Genomic DNA, 27,065 nt, shown 5'->3' with positions numbered 1-27,065 from the left:
TTCCTCTAGTCACAGTTGCCTTTAACCGCTTTAGATTCTCAGCAGCTTTTCATTAAGAATCTCCATGCGCCCTTTTAAAGAAGAAAGTGCATGACTCCTTTAGTTTTGGAAATACAGGTACAATGAACATAATATCAGCTTGAGATTGATAAATTTGTAGATTTTTATTTAATGTCTTTTGGGCAATAGTTTCTCTATAGGGCTGGGTGGGTTTCCAACAACATATGAATAAGTTACACAGGGCAGTAGTGCATTTATTTTTGGTGCATTTATTTTTGGTGCATTTATTTTTGTTGTATTTAAGCAACTTGTGATTAGGGCTAGTGTAATAGCATTTAAAATACTTTATCATCTTTAGTTTGTTTTGGGTTTGTCCTCATTTTTTGTTTCATCATATAAAAACATCCCAAGAAATAGCTGCTTCAATAAAATGAAATAATTCCTGAAAGTGTTATTGTCTGAATCAATATTTTTATCTGGGGTTGTCAAAATACTCAGAGTATACAGCTTGAAATATTTGTATGTTTAGGCATACGAACTTGCATGGGTTTAAAATATCCTTGGTTCATTGTTTTTTTCTTTTGTCCTTTTCATAGAGCAAAAGTCATTTTCTGATAAACACCAAGAACTTGCTTTTTCCTTAGAAATCAAATACCATATTTAAAAACATGTCCAGTAAAAATCATCACTGATACTCAGTGTTGCCTACAATTTGGATCTGGTCCAATTATATTTCACTCCTATTCAAGGAAGTGGTAATGGGAAGAGTTTTCAGCACAGAACCACAAAATGCAGTAATCCTGTTTTGCTGGAAATAGCTGTTAGTCAGAGATTTCTCCAAAACTCTGAGGGTAATTTTTGGTTAAAGAGCCTCAGATTTAGTAGCTTACCTAAATAAACTAATCCTGATGTTACTGAAATTGGACAGTAATACTCAGAAGTGAATCTTTCATCCTTAGCAGGATTTATGGTATGGAAATTGCTGAACACTTCATAGTGTGCAGGTTTGTGACCTGGGGTTCAGAAGTACAAAGGAATTACAGAGATATATGATAATACAGGACAATAGTTTAATTTCTGAGGTTGTCTGAGAAGCTATAAAGTTAATATCTCATTTCTTCTTCCACCACCTACTAACCCACAAGATCAAAGTGGGTCATGTAGTCCTGGAAATAAGGAATTGCCTAATAGCTGTGGACTTCATTCCCTGAATTATCTCTACAGGAGAATAAGGCTTGAAAAGATAACGACATATGTGATAGATCAGACACAGTTCTAGCTCCTACTTTGGGCAATTAGGCAAGACCTGAGCTAAGCACAGAACTCTCATCACTTTCAGCTACAGGGGTGACCTACTTTCTGTGTATTGATTCAACTCCTGAAATTCAATATTCTGTATGAACAGAATTCATGTAGAATTTGAAATGTTCTGGCCCAGGACTCCAGCTGATGCATGTCTATCTGCGTAGATCTGCTAGAGGAAGCAGCACTTTGAATCTGACCATGTATCTTCATCTCAGCACCTGGTATTGTGAAAGTGTGTTTGACTTAATAAGTAAGCCTTTGTGCCAAGTTTCACTCACTCACATGGATTTGAAGGTGTTTTGGAGCCCAGCCATATCAGTCAGCCCAATAAAGAAGGGAAACTCAATTCAGGGGACATTTTAGAGCATGGTGCCTAAGCATTTTGAGAGCTTATCCAAAAGCACAATAAGCTGATCCCTGTTTGGGTGTATGTTTGCCTGGACTTATCACTACTGTAATTTGAACCAACATCATCAGCAATTTTCTGCAGCTGCTCTAGCTTGACAGAAACCCAGGACTGTCACTGAGATTTTACAGTAGAGCTGCTCTAGAGATCTTAATGCTTCCCTGTATTAAGATCCTTGTTATCTCTGTTAACTTTTATTTACCCCACATGTCATAATGCCCTGCGCCAGGCTAACAGTGCGAAGGACATTCGGAGCCCACAATGCTCTTTTGTAGTCCTGCCTGCTAGGAACGTCAGGGCAAATCTTCAAAAGCAGTGTTCAAAAGAGAGGCTGCTAAAGAAGCCTGAGAAATGCAAATCCTATTTAAATAAGGAAATGATGTTCTTCAGTGATCTCAATAAGACCAGCTTGAGCAAGCCAGGAATGCAAACGAAATCAAAAGACGTACAGTCTGGCTTGACTGGCAATAATGCTGTATGTGTCGTGGAGAAACTGTAAATGACAAAGAACCAGAATGCCTCAAAGTTTTGACTTGAAAGGGACCAGCAGGGTGCGATTTCATTGAGGATATCATTGGTTCTGGGCCACTGAGATTATTTAGGAAATGAACCATCCTGCCAGAAAGGTTTGTGAGTACAAGCAAAGCAAAGTCAGAAGGGAAAAAACAATCCCTGGCATTTATGCTTATACAGCTACTGTATAAACTGAACTCATTATGCCATGATAGGGTTTTTTTGTTGGTTTTTTTTTTTAGTTTTTTTTTCCAAAATGTCTGTCTCTCTCATTCAGAATAGTCCTTTGAGGGCTGCTGTTGTATTTATCCAGGCGACTGGGCCAGATGCATGAATTCCAACTCCCTCATCAAGAGTGTATAAAACACTGAATGAGAATGGGAGGAACCAATCAAATAATGTGGGCAGAGCTGGAATTCATCCTAATTTGCTACATACCCTCGCCTAATTAATGAAGAAAGAATGGCAGAGGATCAATTGGTACAAGAGGATACCAGTGAAATGGATTAATATCTGTGAGGCAGTCTCTGCATTAATAATCCAAACACCAACAATTACAATTCCTACTGTTTATTATCTTTCATTGCTTATCTATTATAGTTGTACCCATTTCTGAATCAAAGGCCTCATTGTGCTAGGCAGCACACCCGTACGGATCAAAGCAGCAGATCCTGCCCAGACAATTTTGATTTCCTGTAACATGCACTAAACACAGCAACTGAGCAAAACAGACACCATTGGTTTTGATATACAAGGGCTAAAGGCTTCTTTCACTTGTAATAAAAATGTTGTTACACACCATTACATGGGTATATAGTAATTGAAAAAGACAGCATATTAAGCCATATTTCACTACCCAGTTGGTAACGATTTCTGATGATGTATTACACTCCTTAAAGTCATGTACTGGTCTAGTTTGGGGAAGGAAAAATGGTATCAGAGTAGCAATCTTGGTCATTATATTTTCATAATGTTTTGGTGGCACTGATACAAATAAAGTTTGCACACTGTTTCAGTATCATTCTTGTACAAACACACTCAGCAGGAAAGGTGTTTCTTTTGCCTAATTGAGAAAAATGCAGGAGAAACTTAAAAGATAATGAGATGCATTAGAATTTCAAAGTCTTCATCTGTATAGATCTTAAATAATAAGTGGAATATCTCATTAATGGCTATTTGAAATTCTAATAGAGTTCCAAACTGAAAAAAAATGTTAGTAACAAAGTCCTGCAAGCCTATCAATTTTCATCGACTGAGGTCCTGCTCCATGTTCATTGTCTTGATGGTATATTCAAAACAGAAAGCAGAAATATATTCTGCACACTTATTTTAAAATATTTAATGACAAATATGCTGGTTTTTAACACTCCATAATGCAGTTATGCCCATTATGGAGGCATTCTGATTGTTATAAGTATCTTTAAAAAGATGTGTATCAATTTATTTTAACAGTAAATCCTAGATTTACTAAGATCTTCACAAGATCAATTGTGCAGCTTTCTAAGAGGAACAAGTTTTAAAGAGTTGATATCTCATACAGTGCCTGCAAAGATTAGAATAATTTACCAGTGTACATCAAAGATTTATCCACCTTAAGCTCCTACAAGAGAAGTTATTTTTTTCACACTTGCACATGCTGTGCATGCATAAGTGAGTAATGTTAAGCTGAGATGAAGGGGAGGTGAGGTATATCTGATGCCAGCAAAGACAATATACAGATGAGTAAAAGCTATCTTGTAGCTTCTAGCTGCCATTTTCACAGTTAACAAATGTAGGTGGAAACATTGCTGGCTTAATGCAGGAATATTTATTTGGCTTTTTTATCTGTCTGCTCTCCTTGTTCACCTTAATGTAAAACGATTGCAGGATTAGGTGATTTATTTTTTAGACGAAAATAAGAAAATCTATAAATTAGTTTTATTTTTCACTTATTACATTGTGAAGGGATTTACATTAAATTCATGCTAACAAAAATATTTAAACCATTATCGAACACAGGGTATTTAGTATTAAACCAGTGACAAATTCATGGACAGCTGCTAAACTTAAGAAAATGGGAGACTTTCTCATTTTGGGAAAGAAATGCTGTTTCTAAAGAGAAATACACTGCTGACAGCAGAGTTCATAGAATATCTTGAGGTCAATGAGACCCATCAGGATCTTTGAGTCCTGCTCCTGACCCAGCACAAGGCAAGCCAAGATCCCACCATGTCCCTCAGAGTGCTGTCCAAACACTCCCTGAGCTCTGGCAGGCTTGCTGCCAGAACACCAATTGGTCCTACTGTGTTTTGGTAGCTCTCTCTTCACACTGAAGATCTTCACAAACCTCTTATAAATGGAAGGATTCCAAATGAATCCAGTGAGGTAGGGCTGCATCCCAAAGTCGTCTCACTGCCTAGGGAGTTCCAGAGCTGATTTCATCACCTGGGGAGTGTTTTTTTCATTAAGGCACCTGAGCTTCCCTCTCCTGTGGAGGCCATTTTTTTTGTGCACAGCCCTCAGACAAAGGATTTCAAGGTCAGGCATTTTTCACAATAAAGTTCAATACGATGTACTGGCAGTGCCATTCTTATTGTGCTGTGAGACAATAGAAATTACAGTTCCAGGTGTCTCCATCAGAAAAAATCAAGCATAACTGAGCACCTGACTGTTTTTCCCTCAGTTTCTCTGAATCAATTTTTTTTAACCCTTTGAAAAACAAATTGATATTATCTATGGTATAAATAATGCATCCAAAATATTTTCTGAATTCACTGTTCATTGCATTTAAACTCTGGGTTACATTTTGATCATACAGCTTTTCTGTACCCAGAAAACCCAGAAATGTATTAAAGCTCAGTCCTGCATGTGTTATGGGAAAAAAATGACTGTTAGCCATGTTAACTGTAGGCAACAGCTACTGCTCCAGCCTGTTTCCAGATTTCAGCATTGTTGGTAGGCATTAAGCTAATGGCAGTCATGGTGAAGTGTTGGCCTCTGATTTGCCACACGACCTGACAAAGCAGGTTTGCAGACAAAGGCAGCATCAGAAACCAGGGTGAAAGTGGAGGAGGAAAGACTGGATTTTAGAAATTAGCTAATCATTTCTGGGAAAAGCCAATTTTAAATAAGCAACCAAGCACAGCTGTAGAAACAGTGTCTCCAATATTAAAACAACTTAATCAGAAGGAAAGTAATTATTAATATTTTTTTTTCAAAAGCTGAGAGCAAATTGGAACCAATATTGCTGTGAATCAACCGCATATCACTAATATATGAGGAAAGAAAAATGCTCAATTCCAGCTTTAAGACCATTTGCTACAGCTAAGGTAATAAAAGTCTATGTAAGCAGAAGTTTCATCTTCCATCCTTTCATCCTCAGACCTCAAATCTCACCAATACCATAGAGACAAGGATTCAAAAAATTATTTTATTCTTTTCATTGTTAACCACTTTGTGTCAGCACTAGAATTAATTATTAGCAGTAACTTGGGTGGTATTAGGGTTTTGTACATCCTGCTGATTTCTTAGCATAGCAGGGAATGTATCAGTTTTGGCAGAGTTATTTGTTTTCCATCTACTAGAGAAGGTTAGGTATTGAGCTACCTAACTAGAGGTCAGACGTGCTTTAAAACACCTGACTTTACATGGCAGAACTCAAGTCATGGCTCTCAATGTTTTTCTAAAGGCTGTGGGAGATGGCAGTCTTTGCATATAACACACTCTTGTAAAAATATAAAAATCTGCATAAAATTTGTTTTCATGTTTTAATACAAAGAGGTACATCAATACCTCAAACTTTCAGACTGCCCCGTTTCAAAATTAACATATTGAATAAAAACCTGATTTAATTTCAGTCAATGAATGGTTTAAAAGGTATTGTCACTGGTCTTTGGATGAGTAGGTGTTAAATGCTGGAAGTATATTGTAGATGATAACACAGGTGAGGTGAAAAGTAGCAGTTATTATCTGATACTTTCTTAAGTAAATAAACTGATACTTTTGCTTTAAAGTTACCAATTTACCTATCCATCCCTGAAAAGCTGCACACTAAAGTATTTGTAGAGTAGAAACCATAATGAAGAAATTCAAAGATAGAAGAAATAGACTGATTATTTTAATGCCTTTTGGCAATATAAGAGCATGACTAGGGAGTAGTCAATTTTTTTAAAATCTGAATATTAAAAGAAAAGCAAGAACTATACTATGAGTGTTTTTCAAAGCCATTATGCCAATTAAACCTAAAAAAATATTTTCTTGTGTCATAGATGATATCACAGAAGGGGAAACCAGCTAAAGCTACACTCAAACACCTTACATTATCTTTGTTATGCAGTCTGTGTCCAAAACCATCCAGACTCAGGATCACAGCAATTAATGACACTTGCTTATTCCTGTGATTTCCTGCTGATAATTGTGGCTCTCTCAAAAATAAACAATACCATTCAGCAGGATTTTAATTGAACTGGCTGCAGTATAGAGCTGGAAGATACTCTCCAGGGAAGCAGTACTCATGGCTCTAAGTGAGAAAAGGCCAGAAGCTCTTGCACCAAGACTCTGCACAGCCACAATAAAAACCTTCTGTATAACAATGCAACTGACTTTTCATAGAGAAACCCACCATCCCACTGGGCTTTTCTAACTTAGCAACCCTTGTCTCCCCTTCCCTTCATTCCTCATCCCTCATGCCTTTCACTTGGCTTTCACCTTTCAGACTCACAGCAGCTTTTGCAGATGTGCCCTTCATATATCAGACTGTGTTCATTTTGGGAAGTAACATTCCAGCATTCTGCTGAGTTCAACTGCAGAAATGCAGGAATTCATTAAAAAACACAAACAAAGACTTGAGTGCGAAAAGAAAGTGCTCTTTTTTCCTGCCTTCTGTTTCTTTTCCTTGTTCTCAATTTTTTATCTATCAACAGGATGGTATAATTATTTGTCATAAAATATCTTGAAAAAAAATACATACTTTAAAAAAATGTTTAATTTAGTCTGACTTAACCTTTTTGAAAGAGGTTTTGCTACACAGAACATAAAAACAGATCTTATTCAAATCAAGGACCAAAAAAACTACAACCCACCACATTAAAAATTCACTTTATAACTATCACGAACTCAAATGGTTTAGTCTTGATATCTTGGCACCTTTCTGCTCATTTATATTCCTCACTCCCCTACTCAAAACCTTGTGTAATTGCTAGTATCTTTTTTCTTATCAGGGTAGAAGGTTCATTTGTAAAATCCTCACACATGGGAGGAGTGAGCAGAATATCAGAGCATGAGCCTGCATGTCTGCATGGGAATCAGAGGCGTACAGTGAAGTTTTGACTGTGTGGCTTTTAGAGAGTACATTTGAAACAGTTCAGCAGGAAAATACTAATTATCATGATGACCCATAAATAACATCAAGCTTAGGATTTCTGTGTTAAAAAAAGCTGCTGTGTGAAACACAGAGAGCATCTGATGCCCTGAGTGGTCTGGACTACCCTGTGCAGTGATCTAAAGCACAGTGAGAATCAGGTGGAAGGGTTTATGTGCTGCTGGCATGTTGTTGTCATCACCATAGATCTCAATTTTGCTCTGTTCAGGGAAGATGTACCAGGTGCATAATTACTCATTGCTTATTCTGTGCACACAGAAGCGTTTGAAGTTTCTGCCCTCAGCTGTCTGTGCCCAGCTAACCACTCCTGTCCTACAGTACATGTGGTGGAACATAATTTTTGAATATGTATCACTTAAATCCAAGCAAAGACATAGTTAAGCTTGGACCTTCATTAATCTAAAGACCTTCATCTTATCTACAAATAAGAGATGAACAAGTGTGAGAGTCTACATATAGGCTTGCACTGTTCTATTTAAAATAATGCAGATGCCTTCATGGACATTCTTTCTTTCTTTCTGTCAAAAGTGCCTTTTTCTTCTTTAGTTTAAATGTTGCTGTAATCAAGGGATACTTGGGCAGAGGAGAATATGAGCTTGCTGCATAACATCCAGCACTGATTTGTCTAAATATGTTGAAATCTCAAATAAACCTGCATAATTGCAAACATAGACAAGTCCCAAAATTGATGCTAAAAGCCAAGAAAGCTGAAATGTTGGAATGTTCTAGTATCCAGATTAAAATTAGTTATATCGTTTACACCTGTCAATTTAAGGAAACCAATTAAACTGCTATAATTTAAGCTCCAGTCAGAATGAGAGTTTCCACACATGGTTTTACAGTGAATTAATTAAAGGTCTGTCTGCATGGGAAATTTGACCAGAATAGCTCCCTCATAGGAATGTGTCTCTTTGTAGATACTCCCATTCCAGAAATGCCTGTTTGGTTTTGTTGTGGGGTGTTTTGCTTTACGTTGTTTAGTTTTATGCACCCTTGAATTAGGAGATCTTGGCTTCAAGTTGCTTTGAAATACCTTACTTTAGCAGAAAAGATTCCAAGCAGACAAAGCCCTTAATGCATCCAAAACCACACTGTCACTTAACTCAGGGTATAAGGCAAGGAATGTTTTTAGCCTGCATATGTATTTTGCATATCCAGGGTTCGACCACAGAAAAATATTTCAATGGTTATTCAAAAATCCTTTGACAGAGAAGAAAGCATAATTTATCAGGCTGTGCTGGTTGATTTACTGTACATGTAAGCTCTGCTTATCACTTTGAATAACACTGATGGATTTAATTCCAGACCACATGAACAAGCCAGTATTTTTTCTCTTTCCAGCTCAGTTGTTCAATACTGTCATGTGATGAGAGTGTTAAACTCATAAGGCAAACTGCAGGGCACAACAGGGTCTAGGAAAATCTGGCCAAGAACTTGGAGCCACTCCTTTGGGAAGAAAATTCTTGTAGTAAATTCCATGAATAATCCTGGAAGCTTTTTAGATTCAGTTGCAAGGAATCTGTAGTAGAATGTGAGGATTTCGAACAGCTGTGGCTCATTGCAAACCAACTGTGAAGGAATGTCAAATTAAAGATGATAGTCAGAAATGATAGTCTGATATCAAGAACCTCCTTCTCAAATGATAAATTCCTGTCATCAGGGAATAGTTTTTACCAGAGCTTAAGAGTGAGTCAGAGTGAAGTTTCACCAAGATCAGTGTTCTGTTTCTGGCAGTGGGTAGTAGGGGATGCCTAAAAAAGAGCATAAGAATGAGGCAAACATATGGTTTTCCCAAAGTATGTCTTGGGAATATGTTAGTATTCCTCTAACATCCAGCAATTTGCTGCTTAGGGGCTTCCTGAACCAGAAATTATTTGGTAGTATTAAATTACCTTTTCAGGACTTATTACAGAGATATGTCTATATGACCCCATGTCAATCTTTGGCCACCATCTCTGCTTTTAACCTGCCATCTGCCTGTTCACTGATACCCCCAGTTCTTGTGTTAGAGATGACAGATTACACATGTCCATCCTAATCCCTCATGACTACAGTACATAGGCATTCAAAACCAGCACATTTGTTTAGATCAGTCTAATTTAGTGTAAAATTCAAAATAATATCATAGCTATCAATTTTTTTCTTCCTAACCTTATGAGAAAGAGCTATCAAAAATAAAAACCAACCAAAAAACCAAACAACTTAGCTATTTAAATAGCATATTCATTTAAATTTTCTGGCACAAACTTTCCCTATGAGCTAAAGGTTTACTTTTGTGCCTGAAGTGCAAGCACTTTGGCTTGGCTGACTCTGTAAGTGCTTGTTTAGCAGAGCCTATATCATCTTCTCTGAGGTCAGGAAAGTAGCAAGGCCTCTCTCTTCTCCCTGCCCTCGGCAACACAATATATAAAGACAAATTACTGCATTTTAGAAGAGGAAAAAAAAATAAAAAAAAGCCCTGTCTAGAGATGGTAGAAAGATCTAGCAAGGAACTATTCTGGGATGCAGGTCTCTTCATGGTCCACTTGTTCTCTGGGCACCACATTGCCTAATGGAAAGTAGTAAATCCTCTTATAGCTGCTGTCTGGACTGTGTTGTCCTGTCCTTTCAGTGACTAAGTGAGACACAGACTGTGAACTTTTCCATTTTGTCTGAGGTGGCAGGAACAAAATCAGCTAGCAACTTACTTTGAGCTGTTTGATCAAGGAAAGGAGCAAGTTTAGAAGGTCCTGTGTATGTGCACATGGTCTCATTGCTTGCAGCTCTGAACATGCCATCTCAGTCACTAGGTTTGCTTTTTTGTTGTTTTTAGATTTGTTTCCAGCTAGATCAGTGATCTCATCTGCCTCATCCTGCAACCAAACAACCAGTACTGATGACACAAAACAGGGAGAAAAAATTAGAGAGGGGAGAAAAGGGGCAGGGGAAGACCCCTGATATATTCCATCCTTCCTGGGGCACAGATATCCTATAGTAGTTTTATTGTGTTTTGAAACCATATCTAAAAGCTGCTTAGACACCCCATTAACACTTGTGTGAATCTCTCTGCACCTAGGCATGCATTTTAGCAAACGTGGACTAGGGTAAAAGACTTTAAAAGCTAGAAAAGCTGCTACACTCCAGGAAATAGAAGTGCCATTCTAATTGGCATTCAGTATTAATTTTCTTTCCCCTACCCCAGATTTTTAACTTCAGCTTCCAAAAGTGAAATCTGATCACACCTATCTCTGCTGGACTAAGAACCAGCTACAGCTACAAATCCTTTGATTTGTAGTTATATCAATAATCAACTTAACAGCTCTTGGATGGAAGATTAGCAAAGTCCTCAAACACCTCAGTCTTTCATTATACAATAAGATTTTCTGAACTAGTGGCACTTTCGTGGTTTCTCTCTCAATCCTAGCTTGTCATGATTTTTTCTTGCAGTGTGGACACAAGGCCCAGCCAGTGCCTTGCAAGATCTGTGCAGGAGAATATGAACATCACATGCCTCTATGATATTCTTGTTTTATGCACACACCAAAGCTGTTTTGCCCTGTTGGCTGCAGCATCACACAGAGCTCATGTTAAAAAGCAGCTGCTTTGTTACCACATTTACTTTGAGTATTTCAGCATTTCAGGTCCTGCCCCCCAGCTTGCATTCATAGCCTACCTACTTCTCTCCTAAAGGTGTGTCTTTTCATGTGTTTTGAATTAAAAGAACTGCTTAAGGAATTGCCTAATTAGGTCACAGAAGTTAATCATGCTCAGTATTTACTATACCACCCATACATGTCATCTGCAAATTTTACTAGCAGTGACTGTTCCCAACACTACAGATAAAAATGCTGTATAGCATTTGGTCAGGAACAGATTGCATTGGGACTAGCTCCATAGTATCATGATTCATTATTATTTTCTTTTGAGATTTGTCAATTAAGTAAGATTTAATTAGAGAAAGTTTTTAATTAGAGCTGGATGGGAAATGATTTTTCCATATTGCAAAAATTCAGGATTTAATGTTTTTCCTTCATTTCCTGAAATAGACCGAGGGCCTGAAATTTCAAATTCATGAGGGTGAAGAAAAAGGAAAAAAAAAGAAAGAAAGAAGGAAGGACTGTATGCATAAAAGACTTCTAGTTTCAAAGCTTGGATAATTTTTATACTTACATGGTTTTTTATTGTAATAATATTTTCCCTACTTTTCTGAACAACAGCAATTAAAATTCCTGCCAAAAAAAAAGTCTTCCACTGAAAAAATGGTAAGATACATAAAGAAGCAGAAAGAACATCAAAATTTAAAAGTAGCTAATCAAAAGCTTCTTTCCTCCTTACAAAAGCTGTAGTTTTGCCAAACTATCATTTGCCAAGCTGAGTAAGTTTTATTCAATTTAACAGAACTTCACTCATTTTTGTATAGTGATAACTTCATTTTCAGAATGTCATGCAGGACTACATCAAATGTCTCAGGACCATCAGGGAAATAGATGCTTATTGAACTGATCAGATACTTAATGTGTCATTTATAACTGGAAGTTCAGGACTGAAATTCACCAGAATTCAGACTATTTCTCCAAATCCTACAAGATGCCCTGAAATGTTTCCCTTGCCCAATTAGTGCCAATTGAGAGTTCACTCTTTTTTCATATCTTCCTTTGAGTTTCAGCTGTTACCTTTTCAACAGAATTTTATCATTTTCTAAATCAGCATGTGGTGTTTGGGATTCCTGCTGGTGAGAATTTAGCTTTTTCCCATGCGAGGTAGAGACCTACCTGTGCCTTGAAAATGTGATTTACAGAGCTCTGGCCCTTAATTTCAGCTATTTGTGTGCTAAACAGCTCTCCTAAATCTTTATTTTGAGTTAGAGCCCAGCTATTGTGCCAACACTTACCTTTGACAACCATACTTTTAGTGCCATAAAACCCCCCAATATGTAGTTTTTCTGACAAGGACAATTTTCTACACACAACCCTGCCCCAGTTTCATTTATATGGTTTGTGCAACTCAGTAAATCTTTATGTATTCCTTATCAATTTTCTTGTGATTATGCCCAAGATTAGTTTTGGGATTAGAATACTGGTGTTACTTACTCACCTTTTTTAAAACTAGTTTAACACTTTTGTGTAGACAAGAGATTGAACAAATTATATCAATGTAAGCTGGTTGTAGCTAGATTTAAAAATTAATTCCAAAAACATTCACAGCTTTGCATAAATCAAAACATTTCTCATTCTTTCCTTGAATTTCCCTTAGAAATGAAAAACACTCTCCATGCATGAGAAAACTAATTCTTGCATGCAAATTCTCCCAAGGAGAAAGTTGATTATTTCAAACAGATCCAAAAAGCAGGAGTGAATGGCTCTGGCCCAAATGTGTAGAAAACAGAGTATGCTGCTATGTGCTGAGGACGTCCTGGACGCATTTCAAATGCAATTTAACCCATAGGTTTGAGATATTGTGGGCAGAACAAGAGAACCTTCAAAGCCTTGTTTTGAAACTGTTAAAATTCAATGACAACATTTGCTGCTTTAGAATCAATGGCACTATACCAGGAATTAATTAGTTTAGTAAAACTGAAAGAAATTCCACACCCTCTGAATACTATCTGGTTACTCTGAAGTCCCAGGACACCAGAATGAGTATCTTGTAGCCATGAATGTATTTACCCTCCCTCATATGTCTGTGAGGGAGGGAGATATCAATACCCTCATTCTACAGATGATTAAATTAAGAGTGGGTAGACCTATTTCATATCCCTTAACAGACTTCCTGAATAGTAATCTATAATATGTCTGCTGTAAATACTATATACTTTATTCCTTTATGCCTTCATGCAAGTTTATGGCTTTTAATCACCTCCAAATACTTTATCAGGACAGGCCTAGGAAGGAAATATTGATCATCAGGAAATTGGGATACCCCTGAATGCAACCAGGCAAGTGCAACTACAATACATTGAGCTATATCAGAACCCAGAAGTGAGTTGAAGTTTATGTATATTTAAACTTTCCAGGAATTATTTATTCACCACCTCAAAGGGTGAAAACAAGGGAAACCCTGTTTCTACAGAAAAAAACCAAAAAAACCCAACTGGACCAAGAGTAAATTTTCATTTTTTGAAACAGATGTATGAATTCTAGTACTCTTAATCTTCCCCAGATAAGCTGGGACTTCTGGTTACAGTTAAAGAGCTAAACCTCCAAAAATGTCCTCTGAAACTTAATATGTACAATCTGGGTAAGAAACCTTTAACATGGATAAAGTGCAAATGCAGAGCATGGAGATTGTCATAAACAGATATATACAGAATTAACAGGTGGTTTGTGTCTCTATAGATGAGAAGCTTTTTGGTACACAACAACCAATGTCCGTGCAGAATTTATCCATGGATATAGCTCAAATGAAAAGTGTTCCAATAAATCTAACAAAAAGGACAAAGTGACAAAGAGATGAGATGCCTCTGATCCAACAAGTCATTCCAGGTGCAGAGGCTGGCAGAAAAACACCTTGTTCCCTTTCTCCATGTCTGCTGCACATGACTTTTCGCGTGTGCTGATTGACAGAAGGGCCATGGCAGTGTACCAGTGCCTCATGAAGGCAGAGTCTCAGCCATAAGTGGGGCAGAATACAAATGAGGTGCTGTCTGGTGCACTTTGTCTGGCCCTAGATACCTGCTGTTGTGGAATGCTGCTGTCACTTCACTGAATATCTGACTGCCCACAGATTAATAGAAAATGTGGCAGAGAGCAAGGAGTTCCCATCAACAGAAATATTGAAGAAAAGGGATCTGACCTGAAAAATCTACCTGAAGGACTACTCAGAAAAACCTTACAGACAGTTAGCAGATGGTGTTGTCCTCTTGGATATGTTTTTATTTTTTCCATTGCTGTTTGTGCTAGCTTCACTTGCAAACCTTTTCTTCCACTTTACACGATCGTCTATTGAAATCATAACAGTGAATTTGTGACACCACAATTATTTCCATGGCAACTGGCTACTGTCAAACAGAGGCACTGTGAGGATGGCAGCACAGGACTGATATGATCAGCAATTTTAGTCTGTCCATGAATTCAAAGCTACTGGAGAGGGCACATGGTGGCAGGAAGGTCAACACAAAAAGCCCTGCAATAATCAGACATGCTTGTAATGAAAGTAGGAATAATGATCTTCAATCATCTGTAGTTAATGAACACTTAATTTGTTACATCCTTCAAATAATAATACATTAAAAGAAACCCCACTCTGAAAAAAACAGTAGCAAACCATAAGGCAAGTCTTGGGTTCCAGCCCATCAAAATGAAAACAAAGGCAAAATCACCCTTTTGTCCTTGTGTCACATACTGATCAACATAAATACAGCTGGAGACAGGTTTAAGCAAAAACAATTGACTTTCTGTCCATTCCAGAATTAATTCTGATCATTTAGCAAGAAAGAATCATGCTAGGATTTAATAAAATGCATTTAAATGTCACATAAAAATATTGGAAGTCCACAGTTTAGGTGACGGTTTGTTGGGTTTTTCTTTACTTTTTGTTTTCTTTACTCTTTAATGGTGCTCTTCATTACAACCATTTGATAAAAAATGAATAAATAAAGCACAAACATCAAGGCTTTACATCCACTTAAATTATGAAAGTACATAATGAGAGAAGTGTGATTCACTTGATTATAAATGTAAGGAATTATCAAATACTATCAAATAAGATAGCAACAAGAACAATATTTTATTTCTTCTAGATACATCATTCACATTCCAGCTCCACCTTTAGGTACCCCCTGCACCCATCCTTAGATTGGTGATTTAAACTACTAAAAGACAAATACATGAGCTATGATTTATCTGTTAGAGCCCTTCAAATGTTCTGTAAACCAAGCAGGGATCCTTGCTGCTGTTGTAGATGTTGTTGGTGTTTGTTCTTGTTTTATTTTTTTCCCTGTAAACTACTAGAAAACAGCCTACTAGTTATACCTTGAGTACTATACTTGGTTTGTTAGCAGCAAACACTTTTATCTGGAACTTGACTGTGTTTCTGCATGGCCTTCATGCTGTGTGACAAACAAAGCGAAATAGACAGAGACACTACCTTGATAATCAAGATCCTCAGCAGCTGTAAGTGTATGTCAGAGCTGAAGTTTTGCTATTTTACACTAGAGGAGGACGGAGCCTTTTGACCTTTACATTTTTATTAGCAGATCTCTGTCATCCCAGTGTAATCTAAAGGCTCTTATTCCATCCCTTTGTCTTCCAGGAAACGTCTGAAATAAGCATCATGCTCTCAGGAGACAGAGGGAAGACTTTTCATCATCCAAAGCCCTGTCAGGTAAGTGATTATCTGCGAGGATGTGCTTACGCTGACTTGCCTCCATCACTCACAGCAAACATGAGGACAAATGCTGATCACAATTCGCTGCGCCTTCCTGCTCCCAACTGTGGGCAACTCTGAATTTAGCTGATATTTCCAGATTAGCTGTACTCCAGTGCACACAGCTAAGCCTCGCTAGTACGAGGTGATATTTGGAATGTTTGGAATTCTACTGATTAATTCCAGCTAGAATCTTAATGACATTTCAGATTTTTAATTTCTCTGTCTTTTGTATCAGATAAAAGAATAAATAATTCTTTTTCCAGGCAGGACTGTGTAACCTGGATGCCTTTTTACCATGATTTTAGGCTTAACTTCATTTTCTTTTTTGACTTCCCACTAATGAATTTACAAAATATGCTTGCTAGATTTAAAAAGTAAACAGCATTGGAAATCTAATTCTTGTTTCCTATGAACATCTCCACACTAAAATGATGTACAAAGTACCATTTGTTACTTTAAAAGCATGGCTTTTCATATGGCTCCTGTCATAAATAGGACATTTAATATTGGATTCATTGTTAAACCAGACGGCATGTAGAGCTGGCAGCATTTTGCAGCAAGACACACAACCTGTTTTATCAATGAGTTCACAAACAATCAATAAAATCTTGGGAAGAAAAGCACTCCTTCTTGCCAAAATGGCAAGAGAGATTTATTATAGGAATTTTATCTGTTCATATGACAATACTTCTTGCATCTCAAGCAGTTACTAAAACAAAAACCCATTCAAAAAGTCACGTTGTCAGGTGATGACAGTGGAAGTTGAAAGGGTTGTTTAGAGGTTTTATTTTGACTACACAACACTGAGAGATAGGAGTTATGCTATAAACAACACATTCTGAGAAATATCTCACTGTGTCTAACTCATGGCACCACAAGGTTCCAAAGAAAATATGATAGATTCTTAGTAGATGCAACAAGAACTATTTTCAACAAGATTTTCTTCTCGAGTGCATTCTTTGCACAACTGGTTTCTTATGGATCCTCTTTTTTAAAAGGACCATAGTTTATTTCTGCATCCATTATTCTGGCTATTATTTGAAGCAGTTTCAGATCCAATGGCACTCCTACTAAAAACTTTAGAATCTGACACGTCTTTCCCCCTTTAAATCTTCAGCCCCATCTGTATTTCATACCTGATTCTATTCACATGATCAAAATAAGCAAAATGCCTCAGGAAAACCCAAGTGGTTTTGTCTTTAAAATCTGGAAACCACCCAGCTCTGTGACTAATTTTGATAGGGTGACACCAGAGATAAATCAGATCAGTGTGTGGGTTCAAGCTGACTGCCTTTACCAGGTTCACTGGGAAACCTGGATCCATCTGCATGGCCTGAGGACTGATGTGCTGAGCTGGAAAGCCTTCACACCACTGAGGAATAACCACAGGACTGTGTCCTTATTTTTGTGGACCTGAAAATCAAGCTGCAGATCAAGACAAGAAAGGTGCAGCTGAAAGGAGCCGTAGAAATGGTGACTGCAATCCCTCCTTGGCATGATGGGGCAGTCTTAAGTCCAGAGTCATCAACCATTGGGCATTTAGCATGTGATTGGAAAAGGACATCCAGTCTTGCAGGATCTCTTTGTTTCAAAATAGACCAAAGATCTGAGCCCTGATGGAGGTTTGGCTCAAAATGTGCGTGGAGCAGGCAAATAAGAGAACTGAAAATGGTATTATTCAAATATCCTCATTGGAAGGCACAAAGACATCATTTGGATAATTGTATAGGAAAAGCACTGAATTGAAGTAGTGAATTGTTCAAAGAAATGCTCAGAAAATTGCCATGGGAATCCCCCATGACTTTTTGAACAAATAGATGTATTCCAAAATTCTAGATAAAAACCAAATAATTCTTTTGGCTAGAAGTTTCAATCATTTAAAATTTAAAAATGTTTGCAGTTGATGTTTTTAACTAAGAGACTTCCTTCACTCTAGTTTTGAATAGATAATTTTCCTGTGCTTTCTTGTTCAATCAAAGAATGGAATGGATTTTAAAGACTAAGCAAAATATAAATTTTCATTTCTTCTAAAAGTCCATTGAAATTGCTTTTCCACATTTTGACTAGAGACTGATAGTTTTGACTGAAATTACAGTTGTCACTAGAAATTATCACAGACTAATTTTGGCAGGATTTCTTTCTTTTCAGTTTTCCTGGGAAAAGATTCTGACTGCTACTTACAGCACTGGAATTCCTTGTGCCTTTTTACTAACCCTCACCATTGACATGCTATTATTACTTATGCAAATCACTGAGCTTGCTTCTACTTTAATATCGTCTTAGTAAAATAGCAATAATTTCCTAGGTCAGAGAAGGCTTACGAGGAATATTTATTAGATAGTCAGAACACAGAGAGCATGGCTTCTCTGACAGTGGCACAAAATTTATGCAATTATATTTATTTCTTGGAATTATTCTTGATACACAGCTTACTAACACACGTGAGAATCAGACATTTACAGTGTTAAACACAACAGTATTTATTATCTGATTCACTACCAAACCTTTGAGTTACAGTGATTGTGTTCCCAACATTTGACTCCAGACCAGTGCATGTTCATCCAAATTCATTTAGGCTTTTTAGTTTATACCAATTTGGTGATTTTTAACATTTGTGAGCCATAGAAAACAATCTTGATTGAATTTTGGTTTGAGTTTAACACAGATATAAGAATGCACCAAAGGAGATTTTGTATAAAACTGACAATTCTTTAACTATGCTCAAGATGTATTTTTCCTTCCATTCCTGTACCTGTTGGTACAGTATAATTGCAATCCTTCCACCCTGGAGAATAAATCAGAAGATCATGCCAGTACAATTGGAAGCAGTCAGGCTTTTCCCACAGATTGATATGTTTTGCTTCACTCACTCTAGTCCCCCTGCTGCTTCCCTACTTTTATCTCCAGATTTTCTTAGTCTGATTGCTTCAGACCATACATTGTGGGTGAGTGATGTCAGTGGCATGCCTCATGCACAGAAATCTTGTAGCAGCCAGTGAAACACAACTTGACAATATTCCTCAGGTTTTTCTCTACGCCCCATCTGGTGAAAGACAAAATAGTTATATTAGCCACACCTTGAGGCAGGAAATGCCAGCAGTAAAATGCATGATCTTCTGAAGACTTAAAAAAACTCAGTGAACCTTTGGAATAGTTTCAATCCCTTATGAAGAACACTGTGAAAAAGAATTTGTAGAACTGAACCTTCTTATTCAGCAAATTCACTCCCATGGTACGTTAATAACAAAACACCAAACACTGTGTGTCAAGTAATCATGAGTCATCAAGTTACTGTACAATACAAAAATTACTGGTAGACAAATATCTTTGGAAAGTGACTCCCTATTCTTTGCCAGCCTGGATCAATTACAAAATAATATCCATTAGCTTGAGCAATCTTTAAAATTATTGGGCAGGACATGAACAGGCTATCTGATCAAAAGAAATACACTAAGCAGCAACCCTTGCTTGCTATTAAAAAGGGTGAAGTTTATTCAGTAGTGATAAATTAGTTTGATATTGACTTTTAAATAGGTTAGCCAGTAATTGGTATTAGAAGATGTGTGTATTCCCCATGATTTCTACATTTATAAAATTCCTTTATTGCCTTTTTTTTACTTTCTCATAATTTGCATAAAACTGATCACTAGTAATGGTCAGGCAACACAATGTGTGTAACTAGAAGACAGCACTAAGAGAATGGTAAGTGTGTTTAAATATATGGGGCTTTTCAGTAGAGCCATATGCTTTATAATGGAAAAGAGATGATGGATAATTTGCTAAAGATCTTCGGAATTATAAGTATGAAGAACATTAATAAGAAATTATTTTATTTCTCCACCAAGACAAGCACTAGAGGTCTTTGAATGAAGCTACTTCCAAGTATCAAATTTTAAAAATAAACTGCTTTTCCAGACCACATGAGGCTGATACAAAAGCCCATATTTCTGGGAAGTTTGCAGTTTAATATTAAAAATAAAAAGAAGGGGTAAATCAGTATTTGTTAAGACCTGAAGCTGCATGAACTCAGCACTCCTGGGAGGTGTGTCAAAACCTGTGTGCAGGTTCTTATATCTTGCCCAGGGTACCTCTAACTGGTAACTGTCATGAGCTAGATCCTGAGCCAGAGGAGGCTTTGGTCATACTCAGCAGAACGGTTTTGTGTTTGCTTACAGACCAGCACTGCACTACCACACTCATGAGACATTGAACAGACAGAAATTGCAATGACATTAAATTAGGCATGTGTTAGACTGTTGGCCTATTGTATTTATCCTGTCTGTAATTATGGCCAAAATTACTTCTTTCAGAAGCTGAGCAGGAGTCCAAATTTTTTGTTTCCTGATTTTCAAGATCATTAAAGTGGGAATTTAAGTTGGATCTGTGTTAAGCAGCCCTGGTCCATACCAAAGATAAACAGTCAGTGGACCTGCAGGGGAGGCTGGTTATGCATCATTGAGTACAACAGAGTTAGGGAAAAAGGAAAATAGCAGGTGTATACATCACCTTTTCCCTGAATTTAATCACACAGCTGATTCACAGCAGATTGTAGCAGAAGTGGCTCTTTCAAAGGCACTGAGGATGGAAACAGCAGGAAAGTGTTTTTTGAGAGAAAGTCAAGAAAGATAACCTTTGCTGAAAAGTCACTGCAAGCAAAAAGGCACAGAGAGAGGAACAACACATGACAAGTTCAGACATACACAACTTCATAAGAAGTTAAATTGCTTTTTTAAGGCATTTCATGGGCATGAGTCACTCATTTCATGATACATGACTGTTTCTTTGTGAGCAGACACTAGGAGAGTCAAGAGAAACAGCACTATCTGGAGCTATCCCACATCTCAAACCAAAATCATCTGATTTCAGTGAGAAGCCTATGCTAGAACCATTTATATTTGTCCAACTGACTTTTGTTTTTAAGTCAAGTACACCTTGGCTTGAAGGTTTAGCCCCTTGAATAATTATTTACTTACATAAATATAACTATTTTTTAAAGAGGGGAATAAAAGGCTAAATATAATCAAATATATAATATTAATTTTTATAAAAGATGGATAACAGAAAGATAACATACAAGATGCTAATAATCAGCTGGTTACCAGGACTTCAGTCTAAAATTTATTCATTTCCAGTCACCTGTTGCTGACAAGGGTAATATGGTTGTTTCCTTTTTCTATGTCAACTAATCTGTTAATATTTAAGTACTGTGAATAGCTTGAAAAATTTAGTTCCCCAACCTGGGCTGACTTACTTCACTAAATTTACTCACTAACATAATGAAATGGAATAAAAGATCACCCACCCATGTTAATGTTAAACAGCATATCAGAGCCAGACTAGAGCAATGTCAATGTTGATTTGTGCCTAAGATAATGAAATTTGAAAGTCTAAAAATGATAGGGTTGTTTATAGCAAGTTCATCTCTGTAAAATAATTGCATCCAAGTTCCCATAAACATAAAAGAGAGCTATTCTGCTGCAGCTGGTTGAAAGGATGGTTTGATTAAGGAATATAGATAACATTTACAGCTTCAGAAGAACTTCAAAAGACTACCAGAGATATTGGGGAATTTAAAAGACAGAATACAATTTCCAAACTTAAAAGCATTATTTATCCACAGACATCTAATTTAGATAATATACCAGAAGCCTATAATAAACCTCCCACAAAGAATAATAGCACACTGCACACACCATGGTTGTTCAACACCCCATTTAAATACAATTACTGGTCCTTTGCCAAAAGCCAGGAAACATGTCTTTCCATAGCAACAGTAAGAGAAAGGTCAGGATAATATTTTTGCAGCAAAGCCTTTCCTTAAGAAGGATTTCGGATTACACTGTGGATTACATGCTTTTGAAATATGGTACTTCTAAGTTAAAATACACCTGGATCATCTTTCCCTGTCCCTTGGGATTAATTCTGTTGGTTTCGAAAAGCTACACCTGCCTCCTTATGTGCCATTCTCCCCCCATATTTAGTCAGAATACAGTTGCTTCAATTGCTACTTTAGCAAGTGTGTAAATGAGAAGCAGCAAATGTTCTTGCTAATTCATTGAGAGCATAGCTCAGGATGTATTTAATTAAAAGCAATGAAGTGAGCTAATCTACCTAGTTAATTTCATTGGACTTGGTCTAGTAAGCAACCTTTTAGATACCAGAATATTTAAAAGATAATGTATTGTTGGTGCTTTTTTTCCTTCTTTAAAAATCTTTTAAGAGTTTGTTTAGTACTGTTTGTCTGTTAATAAAAAGATAATAGATTCTTTCCTAGTGTTGTTTTACATTCTGCTAGGAGCTAGTTAACTATTGTGTATAGCTGGTAAACTATTAGCATCTGGTTTTGAGGATTAAGCTTGCAAAAACATATGCAGATGAGTCACTTTGGTCATGTGAATTATTCCATTCAACTTCTGCTAAATGCTTTGAATCACGGTCTCCCTCAGAATCACAATCCAGGGAGAACAATGCTACAAGTGTAATAAAGCAGCTAAAATGGATCAGGTGCCAGGCATAATTGACAGCTTTTAAAAAATCAACATATCTTTAGCAGCTCAATAGTTTGTGGGAATGGCTTGAGTATGAGTTTTTAATAGCCCCTTAAGAACGGCAAAAATTTCCAGAAAGGGAAAAATCTTCACTGGACTCCGTGCAAACACATGAAGAGCTGTTATTTTGTGAAGTCACTATACTATTCAGTTTGCTTGAGGGTATAAATATTTATGGAATCATAAGCATACTAATCTATGAATCTAATTTGTGGGGGAAACTCATGCACATAAAAGCCTGGAACTTGTTACCACAAAGATTATCCTGAATTTTCACACTCTTTCAGGAACGTGCTTAGGATTGGACTTCACTGGGCTGGGTTGGATAACAGGATTATCAAATCCCAGGATTATAAACATCACATATGATCCTCAGAGGCTGGAGAAGCTCAGGATTTTTCTTCATAGCCTTGCACCAAGGACAGCCTTGTACTGGACAATGGAGCTAGGGAAGAAGGCTGGTGGCTTTGCTTTCTGCATTTTGGTCCCTGATCCAAGATCAGCTCCAAACACAAGAGATCAGTTGGAAAGGGAATGATATTTCAAAGAAATGTACTGTTAATGCAAAACATAACACTTGTTATGAGATTACTAACCCTTATATTACATTCTCCTTTTTGTCAAGGAAAAAAGGGCACTCAGAAGAAAACAAATGGCAAGGGAGTTTTCTTTACCTACTTTACAATGAGTTGATTTTATTTGGCTTTTTGTTTCTATTTTAAAATACCCAATAAATTCTTTGATTTCTCCATTTTATTTAATAATTTATCAGAGCTATCTTAAAGGCCAGTATGAGCTGTAGAAGGAAACCCAGAAGTCTCACAAAAGATTTCCTGCTATTTTTTTTTCAGTATGTCAAAGAAGGGCCTGTTGGCATTAACACAGTTTGGAGTACAAGTGAAGCAGAATTAAGGAACAAATATTTAATGAAAGGGAGTATTCACAATAAAACTGCACTATGCCTGAATGAACCTCTTGGCCTCCTTCAGAAAATCATATTATCCTGTCATTCTTGTGAGAATGAATCTTCCCCCTCACTTTTTTTTACATTTTTTGGAGAGACAACAAGTGGACAGAGGTGCTCAGGAAATTGCTTGGGGGATTGGGAAGAGTTCCTGCATGCAGTAGCCAAAGGACTGGTTATCACAGCATCATTATGGTTGTAAAAGGTGTCCAAGATCATCAAGTTCAACCTTTAAATACCACCATGTCCACTAAACCATATTGCAAAGCCCCACATCTTCTTGTTTCTTGAGCACTTCCAGGGATGGTGAGTCCACCACTTTCCTTGGTAACCCATTCAATGCTTATCCATTCTTCCAGTGAAGAAATTTTCCCTAAAATCCAACCTGAACCTCTCCTGGCACAACTTGAGGCCTTTCCCCTTGTTATATCCCTGGTTACCTGGAGAAGAGACTGACCCCACTCCATACCCCCTCCTTTCAGGGAGGTTTAGGGAGTGATAAGATCTCACCTGAGCCTCCTCTTCTGCAGGAAGGATAACCTCAGCTCCCTCACCTGTTGCCCACAGGATCTGTGCTCCAGCCCCTTCACCAGCTCTGCTGTCCTCTGGGCAGGTCTGTCATTTGGTGAGGGGCCCAAAACTGAGCACGCAACTCGAGGTGCATTCGCCTTGGCATGAGCAATGGGTCAAAGGGTGTTCTCATGTTCTCACTGACAACACCTCACTCTGCTGGAGCAAGGCATGGTGGTGTGGCAGCAGTAGACAGGCAGATATTTCTCACTGGAATCCTACTTTGTGCCCCAAAGTATTGCTGATTTTATTTGGCTGCTGTTTGGTGGGGGTTTACTTTTGTTTTATAGAAATTTTGGGGAAGTAACTTGTGTATTAAAGATATTATAAAAGACAATTTAGGAAGATAAAATAAGAATTTGATTGTTTTTTCAAATGTCCTTTTCAAATTAATTTTCTTAATAGTTCATTTTCAGTATCATTTTCCAATCCAAAGAAAAGTTGCTATAAAAATTTCTGATTACACAATACCCCTACAGGTCTAAATTCCTAATGATTTCTGTATGTATACATTTTTAACAATAATGTAGACAGATTAATAACTTATCATAAGCAGAGTTGAAGATGGCCACTATCCACATAAGTCTGGGAACAAAGGAATCTCAAAAACCCCAGAAGTTGGTGAGGTAATGGGGACAGCATTTTATAATTTCTACTTCTGGATATCTTCAATATGTTAATCACCAAATTTACTGTATAACAATGACTCCACTTGTATTTTACAGTGTTTGAATTCTAAGTATACATATCCTAAATGTTTTCAAGAGAAAAATAATCTGTTTTTTAAAAAAATCTCATGAATTTGTTCCTGCTCACTTTGAAGACGATGTCTTTGTACTCATCTCTCTCTGCTGTTGACAATTGTTATCTCCACAGTTCTTTTCAGGTGGCACAGAAGGAAACTTTGCTAATTCCTCACTCCTACCTACTTCCTTGGAAGTGAAAGAATGAAGCAGAATCTCAGTTGATGTATCAAGTGGACATCTTGTGTGTATTTGAGTGGACCAGGACTGGGAAGATACTCTATTTTTACAGAGTATAGGCAAGTCACTTGCCCCAAATCAGACCCCTTTAGTAAGTTTCTAAAAAAAGAAATCACAAAATGTTTGTTACTTGAAAAATATGTGTCATTATATAAAATGAATGAATCCTATAGTTATGAGATAGCATTAGGAAGAAATATCTGCATGTTCAATGAAGAAAATTGTCTATATTTTAAAAACAGTCCATGTCTCCAAAAATCTTTATATATGTATGTGTGTGTGTGTGGTGTGTCCATGGCTCCAAAACTTTTATGCTACGTTTTAACAGGAAGTTCTAAAATAAGCTTGGTTTTGTTATTATTTTACTTTCTTTGACAGTTTTCTGACTACATTTTATATTACTTTTCTACTGCCTCTTTCTCAGTTTCCCACAGCATGTATCTCACATGATATTATCTTTTCTCACAGATTCCTTGCCCTTAGTTCAAAAGTTTTCTGGGATAGGGCAAATGTTATTATGGCATGTAGGAATGGCAGTTTGATAGAGTAAGTAATTTAATTCTAAATAGCGATTCTAAATCAATTCCATAAATATGAAGACTAATAATATGAGAGGTTAGATTCAATTTTAAATTAATTCCAAAATCTTCAATTCAAACTTTAAATCAGTTTGGTCTAGCAGCTTGTGAAAAGCTGGATGTGCTCTTAATTTCAGTGCAATGAATGGCACTCAGTATCTCCCAATCTCACAGTCTAGTATGGGCCCATAATATTGAAATCATCTGAGAAAGCTCCTTTTGCTTCCAGTAGCATTGGAAAGAGGCTGAGTGTAAGATTCAAAATGAATAATAGACAATTCTTGTGAATGACCTCATTTCTCTGTAAAAAAAAAAAAAAAAGGAATACTGTGAGTATATTAATTCATAACTCTGAAAAAAATAGGAAAAATATATCAAACCTGGCTTTTATGAGAGATCTAATGTTTATGCAAAGTCTCAAGCAAAACAGCAAACTTTAACAGCAGCAAGCTCAAATCAGTGAGGGTTTTGCTGCAAGTTGCTGCTCTAAGGCTGCACTGCAGGATCCACAGCAAATAGTGCAGCCTCAGGCTTTCTTGCTTCCACACCTGCAGAGGAAGCACAGTCCAAAGGAAGCTGTTTGCACTAAACCTAAAAGATTTTGATAGCACCAACTCATTTAAAAGAGAATTATTAAGTAGAGGAATATCTCCATTCCCCTGGCATAGCAGCCTGGTCTGACAGTGGTGTTAATTCATCTTGTGCCCTCTCCCTCTTAATAAATCTGTGCCCACAAGAAAATCCTTTATCCTATAGTTATTGATTTAATTTTTTCTTACAATTTTTTTCCAAATCAGATATTTTTATATTGACTTCTCTTTTGTATGACCTTCTCACTTGTCACCTGTAGTGTGTCTAACCTTGATCAGAATTCATTTTTTTAAGTTGTTCTAATTTTTGATTCCAAAGAAAGTAGGAGGTAACTTTTCTCAGTATGTTAAACCCTCATGTTATCCCACCAAAAAAAAGAAAAAGAAATATGTATTTATCTGTCAGAGTTAATAATTATAGATATTGCTATTTTTAATTAATAAAGCTGAACTTTAAATTTAAAAACGCACAAAGAGCAACAGTCCTGCTTATTGAATATAAAGCAAAAATGTCATATAGCCTTATTCTGAAATTATTTACATACTATCATTTGTGTCTTTGATTTTTGGTACAGGTTCAATGAGAATGGTTTTAACATGAGCTTTCCGGTTAGAGTACACAAAATTACTGTTTTATCATACAAAAAACCCATGCATTTTCTAGTATTGGCTATGGGGACTATTCATATAACAGCATGTTTGGCTTGGCCTATTAAAAGCAGTGAATTTTTTACATGAAGAGGGACTGGCAAAAATTCTGATGCTTTGTTAAATCAAGTCTACAGGCACCCTTTAGAAAATCTTGTTATCCTTGTCTTCTGTCTTGTCCAACACTGTGGACACTGTAAAAGTGCCAGGGAAAAGAACAATTTCTTGACCTCATTAGTCACCCCTGCTTCAGGG

At 36.9% G+C, this 27,065-nt stretch overlaps 1 long non-coding RNA gene across 1 annotated transcript; it reads left to right on the top strand.

The window, feature by feature from the left end:
- LOC141725251 (uncharacterized) lies at window positions 1–26,523 on the top strand. The gene is made up of 3 exons (XR_012577100.1): window positions 1–117; window positions 15,813–15,884; window positions 24,888–26,523. It is a non-coding gene; the product is annotated as an uncharacterized LOC141725251 (long non-coding RNA).
- The last annotated feature ends 542 nt before the right edge of the window (window positions 26,524–27,065 follow it).

The sequence above is a fragment of the Zonotrichia albicollis genome, chromosome 1, assembly GCF_047830755.1.
Source record: "Zonotrichia albicollis isolate bZonAlb1 chromosome 1, bZonAlb1.hap1, whole genome shotgun sequence".
In the NCBI taxonomy this organism is placed as follows: domain Eukaryota; kingdom Metazoa; phylum Chordata; class Aves; order Passeriformes; family Passerellidae; genus Zonotrichia; species Zonotrichia albicollis.
This window is presented reverse-complemented; position numbering and strand designations above follow the sequence as displayed.